Source organism: Lissotriton helveticus, chromosome 2_1 (assembly GCF_964261635.1).
Source record: "Lissotriton helveticus chromosome 2_1, aLisHel1.1, whole genome shotgun sequence".
NCBI lineage: Eukaryota > Metazoa > Chordata > Amphibia > Caudata > Salamandridae > Lissotriton > Lissotriton helveticus.
Genome location: NC_136059.1, coordinates 57,814,751 through 57,836,970, shown reverse-complemented (window position 1 = coordinate 57,836,970; position 22,220 = coordinate 57,814,751). Strand labels below are relative to the sequence as shown.

Sequence of the window (22,220 nt, the reverse complement as noted above, 5' to 3'; positions counted from 1 at the left end):
ACAGCTAAGAATGTCCACAACGCAGAAGCACCACCTTAATGTAGTCAGGTGTCTTAGAATGCAGGGCTACACATTAATAAAGGGTAACTCAAAATGTAACGGTTCCGCAAGGTACTATTGTCAGGCCTTGAGATCGTGGTGCGACTACAGGATGGTGGCCGAACTACAATTCCCAGAAGGCCATCCTCGGCGAAGCTGAATGCTTTATTAATCACGCACAACGCGGGACACGTTGTACGTGATTCAAATGGTACCTGAATGTTTCTAGGCAGAGCGGCTGCTCTGCATGTTCCTGGATTGCGGACCGGAGGAGGTCATTTTTCTTTACCTCGTGGTTGCTGGGAATTGCCTTCCGCCCAGAAAAAAAGAGTGTTCACTCGAGAGATGAGCGTTTCATTACTAAAGCCTTTGTCCCTTCCGCCGACAGATGTACGGAAGGATTCATGGAGGCTCTTTGGATCCTGTGAAGCAGTAGCGCAAACTAGCGTGGGCTTCATATTACTGTGTTCTCTCCCGGAGGTGTTGAGAGAATCGGTTGTTCCTATTTTGTTTACTGTCCTGATGCTCACGGGGTCCCTTGCAGGTTTTCCATGCCTGCGGATTACCCCGGGTGTGCTTTCCCGTATTAATACGATACATTCTGGAGCTGGATATTCTGAGGTCTAAGAGTACGCCGTTCCTGGTTCTGGAGACACCGAGGGGCAATTGAGGTATTGCCTTCTTGTTTTTTCTTTCTTCCATGACTTTGTGAATGTGCCTCTGATTCTTACAAGAGGAGAGCGTTCCTTGGGTTATTCCTTGTTGGTACTGGCATTTATCTCGTGACTATAACAAGCAGTCCTACTGGAAGGATTCTGGTATCTCAGCTCTATTTGCTTTCCTTGGGGATCTGGAGTTGGCATTTTATCTTTTCCATCATTTCTTTATTGCTGCATGTATGAGGGTATGTAGGATCCTTGATGTGTTTTGAGATTTACTCAGGGGAAATAGTGAATGAATCACTGATATACTTGTGCTTGGTTTATAGGTGCCTATGGCGAGGGAAGTATCTTACTACTGTGAAGCTATCTCAAACTCAGCACAGAATTGTGAAAGGTATGAGAGTAGTGAGTCTGATATCTTACTAATTCCACGTTCCTTTTGTTACAGATATCCTAATTCATCTGCCGCACCTTCCCTAACCCTATCCCTCGCTTGATCGCCTCATTACTCCGGGTATATTTCAGTCAGAGTTGGGGATTTCAGGAGGTGGACCCCTTTGAGCAACGCAGAGATCCCGAGGAGTTCCTGTGGTCATTACAACTATGCTGTAATATTTCACAAGGACTAGGTGAATGCCCCCAACATTGGCCAGAATTATGCTTATTAAAATATTTAAATATAGCACTCTTTTTTTTTTAAATCCATTAATAGGTCTATAAATCAGGCAGCGTCTTCACAGAGTGTGAGAGGAAATAGAATGTGAGATGTGAGAGAGGGTAATGGAATGTGAGAGACAGTACAATACACATATTTTCTATGCTTAAAGCATTCTAACGTAAGTTAATTGGACACACTGCCCATTAGAATACACTACATGCTATACATTATGGCCCAGATGTACAACGCCCAAAAAAGAGCCTAGCAATTTGTGAGTTCTTTTGCGACTCGCAATTTGCGAGGCACTATTTTGAATGTACAACAGTGTGTAACACACTGTTAGAGATTCCCAAGGGGGTCTCAAATAGAGAGGTTCATGAATATTAATGAGCCTCTAGCAATTTGTGACCCCATTGGGAAGGGCAGGCCCTCCCAGGTATGGTGGCCTGCTGGGCTCAGCAGACCACCATGTCTGGGACTGCTTTCAAATAAAGCTGTTTTTTTTTAATGCAGCCCGTTTTCCTTAAAAGGAAAACGAAATGGATTTAAAAAAGTGAAAAATTTAACTTTTTGCTTTCATTTTTTAAGAGCAGGTCCCTGGGAACACTGCCTGCCCTAAAAAATATTTTCCCATGCATTTGCAAAGGGGAAGGGATCCCCTGGGGACCCCGTCCCTTTTGCAAGTGTATTACCACCCTCTTGAAGAGGGTGGTATTTTGCGATTGTTTTGCACCCACAACTGCGGATGCAAAACATTCATACATGGGCTTGCGCACACTATTAGGAAGGGACACCCCTTCCTAATAGCACGTCTAAAACCTATTTAGCAATTCACAAATACATTTTGACTTGCTAAATGGGCTTTATACATGTCCCATGCTGTTTTTGCATGTGCAAACGGGTCCGCAAACCGTTTGCGCATGGAAAAACAGTCGTACATCTGGCCCTATGTTTTCTTCAAATTAAATGTACATTTCATTACAAGCGCTACAAAAAAACAACGTGTTTTGTAAACAATGAAAAACACAGGTTTTGCCTATTTTGGGGTTAGGTAGCTGAATAAAAACTGATAAGCACTAATTTTAAGACATTTGGGAAACAGTTAGAAAACACCACTGTAGCCCATGAAACATAAACACAGAAAAAAAGAGGAAAGTCTACTAGTTCTCTCAGTGAGAGCACCTCAATCGTAAATAATATAAATTAAATTGGAATCCTCCTTATCCTGCTAAGGTATCTTTAGTTTCCTAGGGGCTTATTTACAAGCCACTTGTGCCACTGTTGCGTCACTTTTTGTGATGCAACAGTGGCACAAGCGGCGGTGAATTCTCATGTCCCATACCTACAAAGACAGGAGAAGCCACCCTGTGTGGCTTTTCCTGTCTTCAGGAGAACCCTCAAGACCTGGCTCTTCAGCTAAACAGATCTGCAGACCCCCATCCCCTCATCGCCTTGAGACCCTCACGGGTCAGTAGTGTGCTTACAATTCCCTGATATAGTCAGGTTCAAGCATCGAATGCTCAGGTCAATATATCATATCCTCATGATGTACCAACATCACATGCTCCAATACAAGCATTATGAATTTAGGTACAATCATGCTATGCTCGGGGACAAGTATCACATCTTCTGGTACAAGCTCCATATCCTCAGGTGCAAGCATCATATCTTCAAGTGCAAGCATCATATCTTCAGGTGCATGCATCAAAATTCTAATGTACATGTATAATATGATCAAGTGCAAACATCATATGCTCAAGTACAAGCATCATATTCTCAGGGGCATCCATCGTATCCTCAGGTACACATATCTTATACCCATGTGCAAGCATCATATCTTCACGTACAAGCACTATATTCCAAGGCAAAAGTATAATAATCTCAGGTACAAACATCATATTCTCAGGTGCAAGCATCGTATGCTCAGACGCAAGCATGATATCCTCAGGTTTTTGCTTCACATGCTCAGGTGCACTCATCATATTCTTAGGTCCAAGCATCCTATGCTCAGGCACAAGAATAACATGCTCAGGTGCAAGCATCATACCCTCAGGGGAAAGCATAATATGCATAGCTACAAGCATCATGTTCTCAGGTACAAAAAAATAATCCTCAGGGACTAGCATCATATCCTCAGGGACATGCATCATATCCTCAGAGACAAGTATCCTGTTGCACTTGGCCCTTTTTGCAGGGTCATCCCTGAACTTTGTGCCTTCCTCCAGTATTTTGTCTGACCTGTTGTTGGCTATTTTCTGACTCTGGGCACTTTACCACTGCTGATCAGTGCTAAAGTGCATATGCTCTCCCTACTGTAAATTAATGTATGTATTGATTAGTGGTTCCATGATTGGATATTTGGTTTACTTGTCAGACCCTAATACAGTGCACTGAGGGTGCCTGGGGCGTGTAAATCCAAATGCTGCTAGTGGGCTGGCAGCACTGGTTGTGCCACCCACAGGAGTGGCCTTGTAAAATGTATCTAAGGTCTGCCATTGCAGAGCCTGCGTGCAGTCTCGCACTGTCATGCCGACTGGGCAAGTGCACCCACTTGCCAGTCCCTAAACCTTCCCTTTTCATCATATTAGTCGCCCCTATGATAGGCCCAAGGGCAGGGTGCATTGTAAGTATAAGGTAGGACAAGTCTTGATGTGTGTGGCATGTCCTAATAGTGAATTACAGCCATTTTTGTTTTTCACTATTGCAAGGCTACATGTTCTCCATAGGCTAGAATGGGCTGCTTGATTGTTACATGTTTATGATCCCAGCAGACTCAGAGAACATGGTATAAATTTGAGTTTAGTATGCCTGGACTCAGAATGATAAAATACATCTTTTAGTAAAGTTTATTTTAATATTCTGTGTTTGCAAATACCACTTTTAGAAAGTAGTTGTTTGCTTGCCTAACCATTTGAGCCCGCCTCTGCTAGGTTGTGTTCTCCTTGTCTGGGTTTGTGTGTGACAGGACTGGGGAATTCCAGGAGACAGGCTGGGGCCACCCGGTGGTGTATAGCGAGATCAGCAACTAGATGGGAGGGAGTAGTTGCACCTGTGACCTGAATACGGCTGGGCCTTCCCTCTACAATGCCGGCTCCACTCCCTGTGGTGTGTCTGATGTCTCAGCACTACACTCTGAAAGAAGAGAAGGAATACTGTCAACAGAGTACTCCTGGACTGTACTTACCTTCCACAATGCTGGCTCCACCTCCAATGGGGTGTCTGATGTGCCTGCCCTGTGCTGTGAAAGGAAAGGAGCAGTCTGGTAAACAGAGTGCTCAGGAACTGGTTTGGACTGGGCACAGGCCCCTCTCCCCTGAGAGAACAAAGGATTTTGGGGTATAAGTATTGGGACCCTGATCCCATGAAATTAGATCACTCCTGGAACTGACAAGACGAAACCTCTGCTGAGGAGAAGGAACCTGAAGAAACTGAGGAGAGACTATTCCCAAGCTGAAGTGCTGCTTGGGGGATCGGCCTGCAGTGGTTGCCTGAACTGCCTAGAGAGGAAGAAAGACTTTGTGGACTTTACCTTTATTTTCAACTTGTGCAAAAGATCTCCAAGGGCTTGGAAGAGAGCTTCCCCCCCCGACCGACGTTCCAGGACCAGTGGACTTCACCAGCCCTTATGAACTGCTGCTGGAAACAAGTGGCTACAGGGGTAGGGAGCTGTGACCGACTCTCCCGACCAGCCGGTGTCCGGTTGGCACCGCACTGAGCAATGTCCGCCTTGAACAACGCAAGCTCTGTGCTCACCTCAACAACCCTCCCATGCTACGCACAGAGAACGCGGGCATCCATACAAGATGGTAAGTTCAAGTTCAAGTTCTAGCATTTATAAAGCGCACTACTCACCCAGAGGGTCTCAAGGCGCTTGGGGAGGGGGTTCATTATTTGTCGAATAGCCAGGTTTTAAGTTCTTTTCTGAAGGAGAAGTGGTTTTGAGTAAGGCGGAGGTGAGAGGGGAGTGAGTTCCAGGTCTTTGCAGCCAGGAAGGAGAAGGATCTGCCACCCATGGTGGGTTTTCGGATGCGCGGGACTGTGGCGAGGGCTTGATTGGAGGATCTTAGTTGGCGGGTGGGTTTGTAGAAGGATAGTCGCGAGTTGAGGCATTCGGGTCCTAGGTTGTAGAGGGCCTTGTGTGCGTGGGTGAGAAGACGGAACGTAATTCTTTTGTTGACGGGAAGCCAGTGTAGGTTCTTTAGGTGTCCGGTAATGTGTTCTCGGTGAGGGATGTCCAATATGAGTCTTGCTGATGAGTTTTGGATGCGTTGGAGTTTTTTCTGTAATTTTGCTGTGATTCCCGCGTATAGTGTGTTACCGTAATCCAGTCGACTCGTGACCAGTGCGTGGGTCACAGTCTTTCTTGTTTCGAGGGGGATCCAGCGGAAGATCTTTTTGAGGATGCGAAGTACGTTGAAGCAGGAGGATGAGACTGCGTTAACTTGTCTGGACATTGAGAGAGAGGAGTCTAGGATGAAGCCCAAGTTACGTGCGTGGTCAGTGGGTGTGGGTGCTGAGCCTAGAGCGGAAGGCCACCAAGAGTCGTCCCAGGCCGAGGGTGAGGATCCTAGGATGAGCACTTCAGTTTTGTCTGAGTTGAGTTTTAGGCGGCTCTGTTTCATCCATTCGGCTACTTCTTTCATGCCTTCGTGAAGATTTGTTTTGGCGGTGTTCGGGTCTTTGGTGAGGGAGAGGATTAATTGGGTGTCGTCGGCGTAGGAGATGATGTTGAGGTTGTGTTGGCGTGCGATGGATGCGAGTGGGCTCATGTAGACGTTGAAGAGGGTGGGACTGAGTGAAGACCCTTGTGGTACTCCACAGATGACTTCTGTGGCTTCTGAGTTGAAAGGGGGAAGTCGGACTTGTTGAGTTCTCCTGGCGAGGAACGAGATGATCCAGTCCAGGGCTTTCCCTTGTATGCCGATGTTGCTGAGGCGTTGTATAAGGGTGCTGTGGCAGACCGTGTCGAAAGCGGCGGAGAGGTCGAGTAGAATGAGGGCCGCAGTTTCTCCGTTGTCCAGTAGTGTTCGGATGTCGTCTGTCGCTGCAATGAGGGCGGTTTCGGTGCTGTGTTTGGCTCGAAACCCAGATTGAGAAGGATCGAGGGAGTGGTTGGATTCAAGGAAGGCGGCGAGCTGACTGTTGACGGTTTTCTCAATGACTTTGGCGGGGAAAGGGAGGAGGGATATGGGTCGGTAGTTTTTAAGTTCAGAGGGGTCTGCTGTGGGTTTCTTCAAGAGGGCGCTGAGTTCGGCGTGTTTCCAACTTTCTGGAAAGGTGGCAGAGTTGAACGAGCAGTTGATGACATCACGAAGATGGGGTGCGATGATGGTGTTAGCTTTGTTGAAGATGTGGTGGGGGCAGGGGTCGGTTGGCGAGCCAGAATGGATTGAGTTCATTAGGCGGATGGTGTCTTCAGTGGTGATTGTGTCCCAGGCACTAAGGTAGTTGGTTGGCGGAGTGGGATCTGAGGGAAGTGGGGAGGGTAGATCGTTGGGAGTGTTCTCGAAACTGTTGTGGATGTCGGCGATTTTGTTGTAGAAGAAGGAGGATAACGCGTCACAGAGGTCTTGCGAGGGGGTGATGTCGTTAGATGCTGCGGTGGGGTTGGTGAATTCTTTGACGATGTTGAAAAGTTCCTTGCTGTTGTGGGTGTTTTTGTCGAGACGATCCTTGAATGCTGATTTCTTGGCGGATCGAATCAGTTGGTGATGGTTGCGGGTGGCTGCCTTGAGGGTGGCCATGTTGTCGGTTGTTTGGTTTTTTCTCCATGTTTTCTCCAGGGTGCGGCATAGTTTCTTGGATTTTTTAAGATCATCATTGAACCAGGATGTCTTTTTGCTGGCTGGTTTGGTCTGGTGCTTTTTCAGGGGTGCTAATTCGTCAGCACTGTGGGTGATCCATTGCTTGAGATTGGTGGCCGCTTGGTTTGGGTCCAATGAGAGGGTGGGAGGATTTTGGTTGAGTGATGAGAGGAGTTGGTCGGAGGTGACTTTGTTCCAGTTTCTCCGAGGAATGGGTTGTGGGCGGTTGTAGTTCAGGGTAGTTTTGTAGCTGAAGTGAACACAGCTGTGGTCCGTCCAATGGAGAACTGTGGTGTGATCGAAGGAGATGTGCTTGCTGGAGGTGAAGATAGGGTCGAGTGTGTGTCCGGCTGTGTGAGTGGGGGTGTCAACAAGTTGTTTGAGTCCGAGATTGGCCAGGTTGTCCAGAAGGGTGGTGGTGTTGCTGTCGAGTGTGTTTTCAAAGTGGTAGTTGAGGTCTCCTAGAAGAATGTAGTTCTCGGAGGCGAGGGCATGTTGGCTGACGAAGTCCGTGATGTCATCGCAGAATTGAGTGCGTGTACCTGGCGGTCTGTAGATGAGGGTGCCTCTGAGGGTGGTCCTGGGGTCGGTGTGGATTTGGAAGTGGAGATGTTCGGCGTTTGCAAGATTGTCCTCGGAGCTGGTTGTGATTTTGATGGTATTTCTGTGGATAATGGCGATGCCTCCTCCAGTTTGATTGGTGCGGTCTTTTCGTATAATCTTGTAAGCGTCCGGTATGGCTATGGCGATGTCGGGAGCAGAAGATGCGTTCATCCATGTTTCAGTGAGGAAGGCGATGTCAGGTGACGCTGTGTCGATTAGGTCCCAGAGTTCTGTTGCATGTCTGTGGACCGAGCGGGTGTTCAGTAGGATGCAGTTCAGGCGATTGGGTTCGGAGATGTGTGTGGAGGAATTGGGTTTGGTTAGGGTTCTGAGGCAGTTGAACTTGCAGGAGAGGCAGGCGAATGGGCCGTGGGTGCGTCCTGGGGTGGCCTCGCAGCATTGTGGTGTGCGTCCGGGGTTGAGGGTGAGGAGAGTTGCGGTATCATAAGTGAGTCTGGTGGACTGGGTACGGTGGGGGCCAGGGGGTCTGGCGCTGGGCACGGGACAGGCGCGGACGGGCGTAGACGGGCTTACCTTTGGCGCGCATGGGGCGCGATCGCTGCGCGTGACCGCTGCGCGTGGAGGCATGTGTCATATGTGGGTAATGGAAGGGGAGGGGCGAGGGAGGGTCAGCTGGGAGGCGGGTTCTGGGTGGAGGGGCGGGCTGGAAGGCACAAACAAACAGGATGGCAGCAAAACAAACGAGGACGATGTTGGGGTGGGCAGAGGCGCAGGCGTAGATAAGGCCAGGCGCTACAGTATGCAGCAGCACCCTTTAATTGGCACGACGTGGGCTGAGCAGGAAATCGTGCTCTCTAATTGATAATCACAATGCAGTGCAAGCACAATTCAAACTATCATCAGCAATGCAGTGCGAGCACAGCTCTCCGAGTGAAACAAACAATGCAATGCGAGCGCAGTTCAAGTAGATGAATAATTGCACAGATAGCGCTACGATACCACTGGCTGGAGGCAGGGAGCTGGGGGAGCGGCCGCTGCTGACGAAGTCAGGACGGTCACGACGCTGTGGGGAATGGGATCGGCTATATGAGTCCTGTGGGAGGGAGGGTCAGCTAGGAGGCGGGTTCTGGGTGGAGGGGCGGGCTGGAAGGCACAAACAAACAGGATGGCAGCAAAACAAACGAGGACGATGTTGGGGTGGGCAGAGGCACAGGCGTAGATAAGGCCAGGAGCTACAGTATGCAGCAGCACCCTTTAATTGGCACGACATGGGCTGAGTAGGAAATCGTGCTCTCTAATTGATAATCACAATGCAGTGCAAGCACAATTCAAACTATCATCAGCAATGCAGTGCGAGCACAGCTCTCCGAGTGAAACAAACAATGCAATGCGAGCGCAGTTCAAGTAGATGAATAATTGCACAGATAGCGCTACGATACCACTGGCTGGAGGCAGGGAGCTGGGGGAGCGGCCGCTGCTGACGAAGTCAGGACGGTCACGACGCTGTGGGGAATGGGATCGGCTATATGAGTCTTGTGGGAGGGAGGGTCAGCTGGGAGGCGGGTTCTGGGTGGAGGGGCGGGCTGGAAGGCACAAACAAACAGGATGGCAGCAAAAGAAACGAGGACGATGTTGGGGTGGGCAGAGGCGCAGGCGTAGATAAGGCCAGGCGCTACAGTATGCAGCAGCACCCTTTAATTGGCACGACGTGGGCTGAGCAGGAAATCGTGCTCTCTAATTGATAATCACAATGCAATGCAAGCACAATTCAAACTATCATCAGCAATGCAGTGCGAGCGCAGCTCTCCGAGTGAAACAAACAATGCAATGCGAGCGCAGTTCAAGTAGATGAATAATTGCACAGATAGCGCTACGATACCACTGGCTGGAGGCAGGGAGCTGGGGGAGCGGCCGCTGCTGACGAAGTCAGGATGGTACCTTATCACTACATCCCTCCCCGAGGAAGACGGAAGAGCCATGCTTTTAATTTCTTATGGAACAGTGACTCCGACTCAGTTGTCGTAAGATCCACTGGAAGCTCATTCCAGGCCTTAGTTGCCAAGAAGCCAAAAGATCTTCTGCCCAACCGCGCCTTCCTCACCCTGGGCACAATCACTCTTGCACTACCTAATGATTTCATATTACGAGCAGAATAGTGAGCTGTCAGTAGAGGCCATAAGAAATGTGGTCCCCTTTCCCCAACGATCATGTGACTCAGGCATAGAGTCTAAAAGGTAACTCTGGCCCGAATAGGAAGCCAATGCAGTTGCTTCAAAGCGTCTCCCATCGACGCCCTCCTAGGTACATTCAGGATGAGCCCGGCTGAGGCATTTTGGACTTTCTGCAAGATGTTCAGATTTTTGGCAGTCACCCCCATATACAGGACATAGCAGTAATCAAGGCGAGATGTAACCAAGGCCTGTACAATCTTCCTTTTATCATTTAGGGGGAGAAGGTCCAAGATCTTACGTATCATAGTCAGAATGCCAAAACACGTCCCAGCCACAGCTGATATTTGCGAGGAGAAGGAAAGACTATCGTCTAACCACACTCCCAATTTTTTCACCTTGGCTTTTGGCAGTGGACTAGTTCCCAGTAAATCGGGCCACCAGTGCTGTGACCAGAGAGAGACAGCTCCATCTCATCCAGTCCATGAGTTCCCCCAGGCAGATTCTAAAATCGGCAGCCCTTTCAGGTTCCTTCTGTTCCGGGGTCACAACTAGCTGAGTATCATCAGCTTATGACACCAGCTAAATTCCATGTTTCAGAACAACATCTGCAAGTGGGCGCATATATATTAAAAAGGGTTGGGCTAAGAGCCGAGCCCTGCGTCACCCCCTGTTTAAAGGACAAGTTCTGATCTGGAAGAATCTGTTTTCCAGAAAATTCTTCAACCAGATCCACGTGATCCCTCCGACCCCAGCTTCCCCTAGCCTTTCTAATAGGAGGCCGTGGGAAACCATGTTGAGCGCGGCGCTTAGGTCCAGCAGAATCAAGGCTGCAGTCCTACCTTCATCAGCCGTAGCCCTCAATACTTCGGCTGCCAGCAGGAGAGCGGATTCTGTACCATGCATATGCCTAAACCCGGACTGCGTATCATGCAGAACCCACCTCTCTTCCAAGAACTTTGAGAGTTTGCCACTCAAGTGTTTCTCTGCAATTTTAGCCACATAGAGAAGAAGAGATAATGACCTTAAATTTTTCAGGAAGAGCAGGTCCAATGAAGGTTTTTTCAACAGAGGGACCACCATTGCATGTTTCCAGTTGCTAGGGACCTCACCAGTTCTAAATGACAGGTTCAATAGTGAGGTAAAAACAGGAGCAATATCCTCAGGTACAAGCAACAGATACTCACATACAAGCATCATATCTGCATGTACAAGCAATATGTTCTAAGGTACAAATATAATATGCTCAGTTACAATCATCATATACTCAGGTGCAAGCATCATATGCTCAAGCACAAGGATCATATGCTCAAGTGCAAGAATCATATTAGTTAGCGCAAACATCATATGCTCATGTGAAATCATCATATCTTGAGGTACAAGCATCATATGCTCAGATGCAAGCATCATATGTTCCTGTAGACTCATCAGATTTTCAGGAACAGGCATCATATCCTCAGGTTTAAGCAATATATTCTCAGGTACAAGCATCTTATATTCACAAACAAGCATCATATCTTCATGTACAATCATCATATTCTAAGGTACAAGTATAATATTCTCAGGTAAAAGTGTCATATAATCAGGTGCAAGAATCATATGCTCAGGTGGAAGCATGATAGTATCAGGCACAGTATCACATGCTCAGATGCAAGCCTCAGAATTTCCTATACACTCATCAAATATTCAAGAACAAGTATCATATCCTCAGGGGTAAACATCATATGCTCAGGTGCAAGCATCATATGTTCAGTTATCAGCATCATATCCTCAGAGTCAAGCATCATATCCTCGGGTACAAGCATCATATTCTAAGGTACAAGAATCATATGCTCAGGTGGAAGCCTGATAGCATCAGGTACAAGCATCATATGCTCAGGCACAAGAATCATATGCTCAAGTGCAAGCATCATATACTCAGGTATAAGCATCATATGATGGCATCCAAGAACAATATTCTCAAGTTACGAGCATCATATGGAATACAGCAAATAGGCAATATTCCTCCTGGCAGTTCTTCCAGCTCCTCTTCTTGGCGGGTTCCTTGGTTCCAGCGAGTTCCCTGAAGTCTTTTATCTCCAACAGGAGGCAAGCTCAACTTCAAGCCCTTGGAGAAAACTCTAACAGCAGGATGATCAAAGTACAATCCATTTTTTCCCTGCCCCAGACAGAAGCAGCAAGCAGCAGGCCAATACAGCATGTCCCCAGTGAAGTGCACGGTGTGTGCCCAGGGCCTGTAAATGAAATGCTGCTAGTGGGCCTGCAGCACAGATTGTGCCACCCACACAAACAGCCTTTCAAAGACAGCCACTGGGGGGTCCTGGATGAGTCAGAGCTGGGCTGAATGGACCTGGGCATCATTTAGATTAGTGGGAGGAGATGTTCTTGCACCTGAATGTCCTGGTCTGCATTGGCCAATGCTGGCTCCACCTTCTGCCAGGAAGCTGGGTAAGGCAGGACCAAACTGATTTGGACAGAGCACAGACCCACAAACTTTAGAACTTGCTTGGATAAAGGACCCTGCCAAGAAGAAGAGCTGGAAGAAATGCCAGGTGGAATACTGCCCCTTTGCTGTGTTGTTGCTTTGTTGAGTTGGCCTGCATTTGGGGCTTCTGCCTTGGACAGTGAAAGAACTGGACTAAACTTTCTTCCTTTATATGCGAGTATCTCAAAGGGCTTGAAATTGAACTTGCCTCCTGTTCACCAAGTCTCAGGAACAGCAAAGATTCACTTACTTCTGGTTACTGCCTCTGGAACTGTGATTTCAGTTGCCACGAGGTAAGACAGCTGACACCATCACCGACACCACTGCTGGCTCTGTGTCCTGATCCGCCGCAATGAAAAGGTACTGTTTACAAGTCTGGTGACACCACAGCTGATGAAGTAGATTGGAACAACTGGATTCTGTTGTTCTCAGCACCGCGTTTGCACCAGATTGAGCTACTGACTTCAAGGAACTGCAATTTTAAGGTTATCCTTGCAAAGTGCACATTGGTAAGTACTGTATGGTGGATTTTTATCGTTTTGGTCTTGTTTTGAATATATAAAGTATTGGATATTTTTTTCTAATTGTGTTTTTTGTACTGTTTTCACTGTGTTACTGTTGGTTATGAGCAAATGATTTACACTCTGCATCTGAGATAAGCCTGACTGCTAGTGCCAAGCTACCAAGGGGGTGAGCAGGGAGTCTAGGGAGTTTGCAAGGGTGGGTCTGCTACTTTGGCCGAACTTGGATTGGGGTAGGCTTCAGACACACAGAACCGTGTGAAGGACAGAGAAGTGTCCACTTTCTAAAGGTGCTATTTCTGAAACAGTAATGGTAAAACCACATACACCACTGGAGAGGATTTCTCGCTACCATTCCAACCATACCAAACATGACATAGCTATTCCTCTCCATTCAGAAATTACCACTTAAAGGGATATAAAGGAATTCCTCATGCTGGCCTAGGGAAGGGTAGGTCTCACTGCAATGGCAGAGGCATGAGGCAGGTTTGGAATGGAATGGAATGGAAAGAGAATTTATATAGCGCAAAACTGCCACCCTACGGGTATCCACACGCTTGGTTAGAATAACATCAAAGAAAGCAAACTCAATTGCCAATGTCCGGAGAGCTAATAGGTATTCCTTGGAAAGAGCCATGTTTTCAGGCTCTTGCTAAACCCTCTCAATGACCTTTCCTGCCTAAGGTTCAGAGGCAGCCCATTCCAGATATGTAAGGCCAGTATTCCGAAAGCTCTACCCCCTTCCGGGATTTCTTAAATCTGGTGGTTGTAATCAGATTGGTATTTGACGATCGGAGCTGCCTACTTGGATTATACCAAGTAAACATTTTTGCACACGGATAGGACCCTGCCCATGTGCTTCCCCATACACGATGCAGAGAGATTTAAAATAGAGCCTCTCCTTAATGGGCAGCCAATGGAGATCTTTTAACGCCAGTGTTGTAGATTACCCACGTTGTCTGTTTAGCACCAGCTTTGCTGCCACTGCCTGCAGCCTCTGTAGCCTCTGCACAATGTATAATGGTGCTTCCAGATATAGGGAGTTACAGTAATCTATCCTGCTCAGTATTACACTTCTAACTACGAGCGGTTGAGAGTCTTCTGGGAGTAGAGGAAAGATCTTACGCAATACACGTAGCAGAGAAAGGCACACACTGGCAGTTTTGTCGGCTTGTGTGTCCATTTGGAGATTTTCTTCAATCATAACTCCCAGATTGCGTACTACTTTAGCCGGGACCAAAGGTTCATTCTCCGGGGTGAGTTTAAATTTTGTCGGCAGAGGTCGGGACACTCTGGTAGCTGGACAGTAAATGTAAATGTAAATGTACAGGAATTTATATAGCGCAAATCACCGAGCGGTTTCTAAGCGCTTGCTTAGGGAACCCGTCCTGGTATTCCCCTGTGAGATAACCCCGGCAGGGTATCCACAAGGTGAAAGCCAGGCATCCCACCGCGAGGGGCCATTGTGGAGATTAAGCAAGCTATTGCCCAGAGTCGCAGAGCTTGAACCCGTGAATCAAGTAGGCACCGGAGCGAGAATTGTCGAGTCCAAGGACATTTTAGGACTCAAGACCCCGCCGAGCTGGGAATTGAACCCTGGTCCCGGGCTGACCTCTGCTTCCAGGTCTGCCTCCTCTAACCAGTGAGCCACACTTCTCCACAGTCTCCACAGTACACCACCTCAGTCTTTCCTCCGTTCAGCTGTAGGGAATTTTTCCTGAGCCACTTGCAGTTTGACACATACACTCCTTGAAGGTGTCCATAGACATCGCTTGCTTCCCCTCCAGGGAGAATATCAGTAGAGTGTCATCCGCATAGTTGACCAGGTCTACCCCAAAGGACTTAATAAGGGGAAAATGGGGGCGTATATAGATGTTAAAAATAATGGGTTTATTGCTGAACCCTGTGGCACCCCATAGTGTACTGGGGACATCTCAGAGATAAACAGTGTTAAAGATACAGCTTGTTGTCTTCCTGACAAGTATGATCGTAGCCACTGGAAGGCTCGACCTTTAATCCCCATGCTTTCCAGTCTCTCAACCAGCATGACCTGGCTCACCATATCAAATGCGGCTGACATGTCCAATAATACAAGGACCGAGGAGTTACCATTGTCAGCGCGCATTCGCAGATTATGGTTGCCGTTACCAGCGCCGTCTCTGTCCCATGTCCCGGGCGGAAGCCAAATAAATCCCTATCCAGCAAGAAGTTGTCCTCAAGATAACATGACAAACTTTTGCTGACAACCTTCTCCAGGATTTTAACCGGGTAGGGCAAAAGGGAGATGGGTCTAAAATTTGCTGGATCAGTGGGGTCCAGGGATGGTTTTTTCAACAAGGGGGTTACAACTGCTTGTTTCCAGATCTCAGGGACCACCCCTTCCTCCAGTGACTGACAGCAAATATTCCATAGCCTGTGGAAGGTTTCTTTGCTCAGGATCTTCCAGATTTTATGGGGAAGCGGGTCTAAGGGGGAGCCTGATTCTACACTAAAAGCGAGCTGGTTAAATGAGTCCTCCAAAGGGGCATAAAAGATGTCCAGTGAGGTGGTACTCTGGGAGACGATGTCAGGCATCCGAGCTAAGTCATCTGAACCATCAGATTGAAGTTTACCGACAATGTTGGTTATTTTGTCCCTAAAAAAGGAAGCTATTTCACCACAGAGTTCCTGTGATGCCACTACCTTATTGCTTGCAGAGGCTGGGCTTGAAAGCTCCCTGACGATCTTAAAGAGGGCTCTGGTACTATTAGGGGCTTGAAGGATGGCTTCAGCATAATAGTCTGCTTTGGCCCTAGCAATCGATTCCTTATATTGAGTCTGAACCCGTTTTAGAGCTTCTTTATCAGAGTCCCAGTAGGCCCTCCTCCATTTTCTGTCGGCTCTTTTACATGCTCCCCGCAGCTGTTTCAATTCAACATTATACCAGGGAGCAGAGATCTTTTTCCTAAGATTTAAGAGTCTTACTGGGGCCACCACATCAAGAGTTTCCCCCACCACCTTACAATAAGTCCGAGGAGGAGGAGGAGAATGATAACTAACCCTGAAAAGGCATTTGGGTCCAATTTTTTACCACCTTGTTCCGTTTTCTACCCTTCCGAAAAATCGATGGCTGGTTGTTTTTATCCACTAAGCTGGGCAGCTTAATTAAGAAGTGAATCAGGAAGTGATCAGTCCAGCTTTGAGGAACAATGTCGACCACCTCTGTCTCAGCCTGATTCGCAAACAGGAGGTCCAAGATATGTCCTCCTGTATGAGATGGTTGCTTTACCATTTGGTGGAGCCTGAGATTCTCACAGGTGTGCCTTAAATCCCTTAGATGGTTATCTAGGCTTCCGTTATCCCATAGGTTAAAGTCTCCCAGTACCAACATACGCGCATGGGTCAAACTCAGGTTGATGATGGAGTTGAGCAGAGCCTGGTACTGGGTATCCACCCCAGGGGGTCTATAACAAAGTATACCTGTGAGTATTTGACCTTTAGTTTCCTGGAGTGAGAAACCCAGTCTTTCGATCCCTGCAAGCTCATCTATCTGTAGAGGTGCAAAGTCCCATTCCTTCTAAAAGATTACCCGAACCCCCCCTCCTCTTCCCGAGGTCCGAGGCTTATGAAATATTTTGTAGCCAGCGGGGCAAGCAAGACCCAGGTGCACCAGCGAGTCTGAGGTGGTCCAGGTTTCTGTTAGGAAGAGGGCATCCAGTGTAGTGTGTTATCTAGGAAACCCGAATCGATATTCCTATTTTATGCCCTTGTCCGGTTATAATCAATAATATCCATACAACGGCATAATAATCATATCCATAATTCAGTCGTAGCACATGCTGTCACATTAAGCAAAGCTACTTCTCCGGCCCCCTAGTAAGCACACCGAGTTCTCTAAACAAAACCAAGCCTCCATCAACCTGGGAAATCCCCCTTGCTTTTTGTTTTGATTTCGTCCTAGAACTCCTGTAAAGCACTGTAAGAACGGCCAGTTCTTAGTGACATCTTTATTGACGTCTTATGTCCAACCTTACGTCAAACCCAGGCACCTTTCAGGTGTAAATATACCAACGTTGCCTTAAGCAAACACACGGTGGTGATTCTGGAGCAGAGCAGCTATCTACTTCCGAGAGCCCAGCTGATGCGAGAGCCCACGGACGCTGCCCCTCCTCTTTGACGTGCTGAGAAAGACGCTGTCTTTTCTCCTGCCGAGAAATCCAGCTCTGGCGTTTCCAGCCTACCCTTGCGGGTTGCTGGGATATCGAGCCCTGAGAGAGAGATACCAGACCTCCGGCTTTCTAATTACCCAGGTACGGAGCTGACTAAACCCTCACAGAGAATTCTTGAGTCAGATTCTTGGCAAAACAAACTTAACTTAAACTGCTACTTACTTCCTCCTTCCCACGTAGTAGGCTTAGGTCAGGTACACCGGGGTAGGCGTAGTTAGAAGCACCAGTTGAGTACGATTAGTCAATGTATATATGTATGTATATATTTTATCTATTTTAAAGTATCATGTGGCTAAGAAACCATATCAATGCTTTTACAGTATTATTTTATAATCCTCCTTTTACTGTACGCACTTTACTTTACCATGAGTATTACAATTGTGGCAATTCATTTCTCTTGTATGAGGAAGAAGACTGCTCAATAAATAACACCTTTTATTGAAAACGCCCGTCTCTCTTTTCTCTGTATTCTGGTGAAACTAAGTACGCACATTTGACTGAGTGAAATAGCTGTCTTTTGTTTTCACACGACTCTAGAGATACACTCTTATTCCGGGAGAGCAAAGGTGTCATGTTTTATGGTTGTCAGAAGCTAATACCTTCTTGTCTATCCAGGGAGGTTAAACTCCTCCTCGTTTATTCGAGAAAGTTTCTAGTGACCTCTGAGCTAGCTGGCAAACCTTAAGTCTAATATAGTCAGTAGAGACCTAGATAACCTCAGTCCTACGTCTACACTGCTGAATATATTATTCCAATGCGCAGAGCCTATTGGGAATATAGGAACTACACTACACCAGCTTCATAATTTCTTACAGGGTGGAGACCTCGTGGTAGTGTTTGCTCAAAGATCTGCAGTTAATCAAACCACACTTGAGTGTATTCTTACATTGGTCCAAACCAGTGGGTGGGGGGAGCCCCTCCTTTATCCCCCTTACTTAGAGTAAGTAGTTGTTCCCTGGTGTATTCAATTCTATCTTGGTGAGGGCTGCGGCAGGCAGCATGGCTGGCGATGTGCGCGGCCGGTGCGTGACCGGGCGCAGACAGGACTGCCTCTGGCATTGCCAGTTCTTAAGTAGGCAAGCAAGAGCCTGACCGCTAGAGCACAGTCTCTGGAGTGCGACGAGCCCAATTATCATAAACACAAAAGGAACCAGGGGGTCTGAAAGCCAGGTAATCTGGCTGAGCTGTCTTCAAAGACTATCAAGTCTAGAGGTACCCAGGTCACCGCGGAACAGCTCCAGAACAAGGAACAACTAACAATCTGGAGAACATATGAAACACTCAACACACACAAAATATTATTCACAACTGGTCGACAAGATCCATGCCATCAAATAGTGGATTACCATCAAAGAAGACTTAACGATCAGTCATATCATCTGGCTGTCCACCTTGTGAAAAAGGCTAGTCTAAATGCCACACAATAAGTTGTTAATATTGGATCTGGTCCACAGATTTCTATGACCCGCCTACTGATAGCTAATCAATGATGGTTTTAAAAAATTGTGAAAATACAGTGCAACATAAACAAATGTGGTGAGTTAAAATAGGATGATATGTCCTCAAAAATAGAGCTTTATTGCATAGCAGGGCACATCCCCTAATTAAACACTAGAACAGTGCAAGCGACGTTATAAACAAATAATTGTCACAAAAATGGGCCAACATGTTTCTACCTAACGGGCACTAGATCCCTCGGCTTTCATCAGGGCCTCTGCTCTCAAAATAGTTGCTACTGTTATCAAAATATGACCAAATCAAAATCACAAAAAGTGAATGCAAATAAATGAGTGCAAATAAAAGAGGTTGGAAACGATACAACTTGTACCAACCACGACGCACAAATCCTCCGTGTCAATGGAATATATGGATCTATAAAAACAATAAATTAATTAATGTGTTGTTCTTTCAATGTTCACTGGTTTCCAAACCGACGTGCTCCCAAATACATATTTATAGAAAAGTTTTAACAACATTTCTCCCCCGATATGACAGGGGAATGGACCTCACCTCACCTGGACCGCGCTCAGGTCTACGAGGCCCCGCTCTATGAAATGAAAGAAGCAAACAAAAGGTAGAGACATCATCCTGTTGCTACATCAACAGATCTTAATAATGTCATCCAACTCCCCTCTGTTAATTACGTGAATTTCCTCCATTTATAGATTCAGTATTAGAACACCCCTTCGTTCTCTGGGTGTCCCCACTTGGCATGTCTCCCAAATTGTGAAGTGCAATGATCACCATAACACACTTTATAATAACATTATGTGATCATTTCGCAATCGGTTGTATGCTAGACTAGCTTATTCTATTGTCTAGCTTATATAGATATCAAGCTGAGTAGCCCGGAGTATCACCTCAATTTGCATGTAAAACACACATGTTGAGGTGCTCTTAGTCAGCTCTGTAAATGGTTTATAAGCTCTCTATTTCCCATTTGACTTCAGTCCCATCATTCTAAAAACTCCCAAAAGCTTCCAGATCTCACCTCTCCGTCGGTACCTCAAGCTCACTCCTGAGACTTGGGGGAGGCACCGATCGGAGAGGCAGAAGCCTTATTATCCGATATCTAATAAGGGGACTACTTTTCTTGTTGAGCCCCATGGTGTCAAATTGAGCATTACCCCCGCAATAAAAACCAGGACATACCTTTATCACTACTGGTATCTCCTCTGGATATCGGTTGCCTGGTGTTCCTCATGTCAGAACACACATTAGCCCTTCATTAGGAAAAAGACTCCGCCAGATTCCGGACACCGCCAGGTCGCGGAACCGCCCTGTATCGTGGGACTACAAAATGACGTCATGGCGTCTACGTTTGTAGTTCCACGTGGATCAGATATTAAAAGAATATTAACCGCAGATTAAACCTGTCCTTGTCCCTCCCTCCGTTAGCCTAAAGCCGAAGGGCAAATGGAACATTCACGGAGCCATGGTTATGCTGTAGAAACCCAGGGAAACAAACTGAAAAAACTGAACTACAGAATGACGTCTTAACGTCTTCTCTTGTAGTTCCGCCGTGTGTCTTAACCTAGATTCGATCGGGCATATTGAATACAATGCCTGAAGTCAAGTTAAACAAGCATTTACAATGCAATGGTTTTGCCTTTGTTAAAGTTAGAGCTATTGGCATTGCTCTTGACATTATTTTTATTTATGTTTTTTTTAACATAAATAAATGGCATTGTCATTTACAATCCTACTAGCTTTATCTCTCGCAAATGACACACACAAACACACACAGAGCCCCACACACACACAGCCACACAGAGCCCCCCACACACACAGCCACACAGAGCCCCCCACACACACAGCCACACAAAGCCCCCCACACACACAGCCACACAGAGCCCTCCACACACCCACACAGAGCCTTCCACACACACCCACACAGCACAAGCAGGCAACAGGGGCACACGGAGGCACAAGCAGGCAACAGGGGCACACGGAGGCACAAGCAGGCAACAGGGGCACACGGAGGCACAAGCAGGCAACAGGGGCACACGGAGGCACATGCAGGCGACAGGGGCACACGGAGGCACAAGCAGGCGACAGGGGCACGAAAACTGAGGCACAAGCAGGCGACAGGGGCACGAAAAAGGAGGCGCAAGCAGGCAACAGGGGCACACGGAGGCACAAGCAGGCAACAGGGGCACACGGAGGCACAAGCAGGCAACAGGGGCACACGGAGGCACAAGCAGGCAACAGGGTCACGAAAACAAGCGCAAGCAGGCAAAAGGGTCACAAGCAGGAATTGTAATTTAGACGGGGCTGAAGTGGAGAACGGTCAGTAGGGAAGTAGTGCGGCTGGTGCAGTGGTACCAGGCCGAAAGGTGAGAGGGGCTGTCTGCACCCCAGTTTGGACAGTTTCCACTACCTAACAGGGATTGGTGGGAGGGGGGCGTACTTCTTGCTTGCTTTAGGGTTGTTACTTCGGGGACGCAGTGCACGCTCTTGCCTGCTGCCTGCTGCTGCCGCCGGGACACGACAACAAGCAGGGAGAGGACAGGCTGGGAGAGGGCAGGCTGGAAGTGGACAAGCTGGGAGAGGACAGGCTGGGAAAGGTCATGGAGGGGACAGGCTGGGAGAGGGCAGGCTGGAAGAGGACAGGCTGGGAAAGGGCAGGGAGGGGACAGGCTGGGAGAGGGCAGGCCTTTTTAATATCTAGATTACGTTTGCAAGTGTGTTCCCTTTTTAGTAGGTGAGACTCTCGTCACTGAGATGTATATAGTTCAGGGCTAGTGTACCTCTTACGTGTCTGTGTATATGTGTGCAGGGGAGGAGTTGTGCTCGCTTCATTTAGGATTCATCTCCTCTCCACCGAAGGAGCATACCTTCCTCTCCACTTAACATCCTCTGGAGCGATTGCCTTTTTTCACCCTCGGGAGGTGTATGTGTTTCTCCAGAAAGTGGAGCGCTCATCTGATGTCATCAATATGCTTTGATCTGGGTAGAAGGAATAGCCGTGTGACACGTGCTCTTTTAGGCTGTCATTTCCATTCATTCCCAGGTAGTCTAAGATTTCTGAGCGGCCTGTCAGCTCGCCCACCTTCTGCGTGTGTGTAAGATTATCCGGAAGTTACGCGTGTCTATGGTCTGCTGCGTATTGTTTTCGTTGTCAGATTAAACATGCTTTTGAGATGGGGTCACCGGCACATGCGAGCGCTGTGACCTGTGTTCTCGAGACCTGTCCCGGGGTATCATGCGTGTGGCTGCGCGCCGTCTGCATGTGTCGAGGGCGAGGCCAGGACACGGACTGCACCCTGAGAGCGGCCAGACGCCGGCACATTCTCGCGCCTGCCAGCTGTATCTGAGTCGGGCTGATGCGCTGTGTGAGGGCAGACACCATCAGCAGGGGTGTAGGCAGAAAGTAATCTGCCAACTATACCACAGTAATCTAACACACACTGCACAATTGAAGGGAAAGCAGCCTCCGCGGCCACAAACAGCAGCACTGGTGTAAACTGTGGCATGGACCGGGCGCGCACAGCAGCACAGCGACTCTGCAATGATGTCCATTTAATAAGCGCTCATCGTGCAGTAGCAGGCACACGCATGACGACTGGCTGCCTTTTAATGAAGTGCTTTAGAGCAGTAAACGCGCGGCG

General features: G+C 47.7%; 1 long non-coding RNA gene across 1 annotated transcript; it reads left to right on the top strand.

The window, feature by feature from the left end:
* The first annotated feature begins 262 nt into the window (after positions 1-262).
* LOC144819207 (uncharacterized) lies at positions 263-1,383 on the top strand. Its single transcript, XR_013607232.1, has 2 exons — positions 263-710; positions 1,150-1,383. It is a non-coding gene; the product is annotated as an uncharacterized LOC144819207 (long non-coding RNA).
* Positions 1,384-22,220: the final 20,837 nt, after the last annotated feature.